At 35.1% G+C, this 5,220-nt stretch overlaps 1 pseudogene; it reads left to right on the plus strand.

Annotated features, from left to right (window-relative positions):
• LOC110260479 lies at positions 638 to 1,459 on the plus strand (annotated as a pseudogene).

Here is a 5,220-nt window from a genome sequence, read left to right on the forward strand (position 1 = left end):
CTTAACATTTTACCTATATATCTCTTGGAGGCCTAAACATGTAATACCATTCATTCAGTAAATATTTGTTAAGATGACTAAATTGAAAAAAAGTTGAAAACTAATTTTAAAAATATTGTATAAAGTTAGATGGATAATAATTAAGTATAAAAAACGATAGTATTAAAAATAGGGAAATTTGTTTTCTTCTTGAGTTAAATATTATCTTTTCTTTTATATCAAACATAGTTAATTGCTTCTGGATTTTAAAATCACAATATGGCCATGTAAGAAATGGGGGTAAACTGATGAAGTTTCACAAGTCAATTTAATTTGCCACACAATAAATTTGATGTTATCATTTTATAAAAGAAAACGGCCCATATTGGACAATTTTCTTCAAAAATTTCATTTTTTCCACAAATTTCCATATATCTTTTCATCTTCCAACCAAGGGAGAAAATGCTATATGCAGTACATTCTCATTCTCATCAGATAGGTAAGGAGTAAGAGATAACAACTTTTCAGAGGAAAAAAAATGTTTAATATATTAGAAACTTCTGGTACACCACTTCAAAACACCTCTTTCCTCCCTGCTACCTCACTATGTGACAACTAGTCACACAAAGGGCTTCAATCAGTGTTTGGGATATGAAATGTAAAACAGGATGAAATGAAAAGAACAGTGATAGCAATGCCTTTCACTCTGGGGATGGTGGAACTCTTAAAGTTTATAAGACAGAACAAAGATAAATTTTACTGCATCATTATTTCAGATTCAAATGCAGTCTTCATGGAGTTCCCCTTGTGGCTCAGTGGTTAACAAACCCGACTAGGAACCATGAGGTTGTAGGTTCGATCCCTGGCCTCACTCAGTGGCTTAAGGGTCCAGCATTGCGGTGACCTGACGTGGCTTGGATCTGGCGTTGCTGTGGCTGTGGCATAGGCCGGTGGCTACAGCTCTGATTAGACCCCTAGCTTGGGAAACTCCATATGCCGCGGGTGCAGCCCTTAAAAAAAAAAAAAAGAAAAAAAGAAAAGAAAAGAAATGCAATCTTCATAGATTGGGTTTTAGAAGCTATCAGTTTTCATGATGTGTTTGATAAAATGTTTAAAAATCCAGCAGATTTTGAGAGCAGTAGTCATCTCTTTGTGGGAAATTACAATGGCTCATTCTTGCAATAGATGTTCCCAAAAATCATTGAAAAAATGCACTTTTGGTAGAATTTGTAAGTAAACAGGAGTTTATAAACAGGGAGTGAGGTATACACACATTGTTTGTATAGGTGATGGCAGAAACGATGTCTGTCCAGTAAACTTTTTAAAGAAGAATGATGCTGCCATGCCAAAGAAAGAACATACCTTATAGCAAAGTCTTTCTAGAATGTCTCAAAATCTTGAGCCTATGGAAACTTCTGTTGTATCTTAGTCTTCAGGCAGTGAAATAATTTCTCATTTATAATTTCTAATAAAGGAGTAATAGACCAAAAAAAAAAATGCAGCAGTGCTTCCCATGCTACATAATACTTGCTTCTTGCTCTGGGCTTTTCTGATGATGCAGCCTAGGATACCTAATGAAATCAGTTCTGTACTGAAAAATGTGCATCTCTTCCATGTGCATGACTCATATTTGTGGCCAAGTTAATGCTTACATTTGACCAATAGGGACTTGGAGTCAACGGATAAATCCTACATCTTTTCTGTGCCCTGGCTAGAAAGTTTGGGAATACAGTTCACTGGTTTTTCCACAGATCTCCAAGGGTCAGGGTTCAAGCAATTTCTTCAGTAACTAACTTTACAGCACAGGCTTCTGTTCACTTCCATCCTTGTACATTCCACTTCCCACATTCATTTCACAGTCCTCCTCTTCTTCCCTATACCTTACACCTGCTGCCTGGGACCACTTTGTAAATACACTACCTGCATTCATTGCCACCGTCTCAGGCTCTGTTTTCATGAGAACCCAGACAAAAACCTGGAGATATGTTTTGAAATGCAACTAATTTGACTCACTATGGTTATGGATGGAGCTGACCCAAACACCTGTAATTCAAATGTCAATTCTAACAAAATTACAATTTTTACATGTCTTGTACATAACACATAGTATTGATCTTTGAAATTGTTCATGAAATGCTGAAATGGCAAATAACACCAAAGTTATGTTTTAAAAGCCAAGAGATTGACAGAGTGGCTCAGTCACAGAGAAATACCTAAATGTATGGTAGAACTGTAAACAAACATTTCAATTAGCTGATTTTCAATTGGACTCAGCTGTAGCCAGTGGTAACCATACTGCTACTGTTTGTAGTTACCTATAGTTATTAGGAAGTACTATCATTACCATCTTATTTGGTGTCAGTATTAAAGCAGAAAAAACTGGAATTTACATTATTTCCCTATGATATTATATAACTTGAACAATGTAGCATTAGAAATTGACTAAATCCTATTCTTTTTCACTTAAACACATCACTCTGTGTTTGCCATCCACTTAACTCTACAGCATTCTAAGGAAAACCTGTATGAACTGAATGGAGCACTCAATCAATAACACTCAGTTGTTAATTTGCAGCTATCTATCTATATGCATGATATTTATGTGAGTACATTTATTAGCAGATACAACATTGGAAACCCAGGCTTTGAATGTAATATACTCTACATGAACATATATTTAATCTATGTGAAACTGATCTTAACAGCATTAGAGTTTATTAGCTCTAATCAGAGCTAAGGGTTGCTACTGTGGTGTACTTACTTGTGTAGAATTTTCATGTTCTTTTTGTTTATTTGTTTTTGTTTTTTAAAGTTGCATGCATGGCATATGGAAGTTCCCAGACCAGTGGTAGAATCAGAGCTACAGCTGCCAGCCTACACCATAGCCACAGTCACAGCAATGTGGGAACCAAGTCCTGTCTACAACCTATACCACAGCTCACAGTTTGCCAGATCCTTGACCCACTGAACGAGGCCAGGGATTGAACTCACTGAATGATGCACATTAGATAACAAACTGTAAAGGGTATATAGCACTTTATCGGACCCTTTGCCATAATTCACACTGCAAACCTTCTCTTATCATGGTATAAGAATTGTTTACTCTTCTTCATGACAATGAAATAGTAATTAAAAAAACTGGTATTCTTATTTTCTAAATTCTATTTAGATGAAATTCCAATTAAGAAGAAAATGTAAGAATTTAGTGGGAACAGGAAGGAGTTTGAATTAATTTCACTAAGATTTCTGAGATTTCAGTGCTGATTTTCTTAGGTAGGTTCATATTCTTTGAAGATGACTTTTGTGATTATTGTCATACATGATCATTTATCATACAGCTGCATTTATAATGAGTAACGATTGTTAGGGATTAGAGTAGTAGGTAAAGACAAACTGGAGAGTTGCTGGACTGATTTTATTCTCTGCTCTTGCAGGTTAAAAATGCAAATGTTACCTTGGAGAGAATACATAGAAACCTAATTTAAAGATATTTAAAATATCCCCTTCGGCAATTTAGCAGTTGTGAGTACCAAGAGTATCTAATAATATTCCCTCTTCTACTTAAAGCTCCTCCTGAAAAAATATAATCTTTTCAGTACTGAGGACATTTTCTGACAAAGCAAATAAACATTGGACTGACAAGATCTAAGTTTTCACACATAAAGAAAAATACTATCTATCATCTTCTCTCTCCAGTTCATCCTGGATGCTACCCTCAAGGGGATCTTTCCAAAATGCCAATACTACTTTTTGGTACATTTCATTAATATTCTTTACTTATTTAACATACTAGAATTGCCAATTAGGTATCTTTTCATATGGCTACTCAAAAATAGTGGCTCTTTGGGATGATGTGATAGGAAGGGTTCTGAGGCAACAAACAGGATAAGCAGGAGAAAATGTGCTGTTTCTTGCTTAATGAAATCAGAATGGAGGAGGGTATTTGAATACCTTTTAAAATTACTTAAATTCATGATTGCATCTCTCCAACAATTCCTTCAGCCTTAGCTCTTTTTAATCACAATGTCTGTAGACAGTGAAGGATGCTCACAGGTTGTATGTATGTATGTATGTATTTTGGTCTTTTTAGGGCCACACTTGCAGTATATGGAAGTTCCTGGCCTAGGAGTTGAATTGGAGCTACAGCTGCTGGCCTAAGCCACAGCCACAGCAACTCTGAGTCTGAGCCATGACTGCAACCTATACCCCAGCTCATGTCAACACTGGATTCTTAACCCAATGAGTGGAGCCAGGGATCTAACCTGAATCCTCATGTATACCAGTCAGGTTTGCTATTGCCGAACTACAATAGGAACTCTTTTTTTTTTTGGCTTGCTCACAGTTCTGGAATGAGCTCCTCCATTTCTGACCTCTGAGCTTCACACAGGTTCTGTATTCTGTTTGGAATCCCATGGCCTGCATAAATCAGGTTGTCCAGTTTGTGTCTTGGAAGGCTAAACTTAATCATCTCCTTTATTATTAAATCTTCCCTGATTCATTCAAGCACAATTACTCTTTCCTTGGTACTTCTACTTAACTTATGCATATCTTAATTCATTCACTCACTCATTTAGCCTCTTTCTCAACAAACATTACTTCAATAAACACACCACATAGGTATATTCTATGCAAGGAACTGTATGCATGATTGTGAATAATACAGAAATGCTTATATGAATATGTTCATCCAGTCTTATATAGCTTAGGGCTTCTCATAAATATTTATAACTATATTACAGTCACATATTTATTTCTGTCTCCCATATTAAAATCTAAGTTTTTTGGAAGACTGATTAGAGTTTATATTTATTTGTATTCCTCACAAATGTGGATGTGAAAAAATTTTAATGGGACCAAATTTATTTAATAATCCATTGGGGAAGTAATCTCTACTTGTATTTATTTTCTTTGACTTAGTCACTCATGCCTAAATTAAAACTTATATGATTTAAAATACAGTAGGGAGACTAGAGTGGGATTATATTGGGGAAAAACGAGAAAGAGGAACAAGGATAAGTGCATGATATAGCATATTTTACAAAGAAATACAAGTCCTTTGTTAGAAATTAAAATGTTCTTTCTTAAAAAGAGGATATTTTAAATACTGTAAAGCAATTATTTCAACCTCTTAGAAAGAAAAAAAAAACTAATTATTAAATGAAAAATATGTAGAGTACCCAGGGAAAGATAGCAATACAAAAATCAGTGGAGAAAAATATAAGTCACAGCTTCATAATATTA

This window comes from Sus scrofa, chromosome 4 (genome assembly GCF_000003025.6).
Source record: "Sus scrofa isolate TJ Tabasco breed Duroc chromosome 4, Sscrofa11.1, whole genome shotgun sequence".
In the NCBI taxonomy this organism is placed as follows: Eukaryota; Metazoa; Chordata; class Mammalia; order Artiodactyla; family Suidae; genus Sus; species Sus scrofa.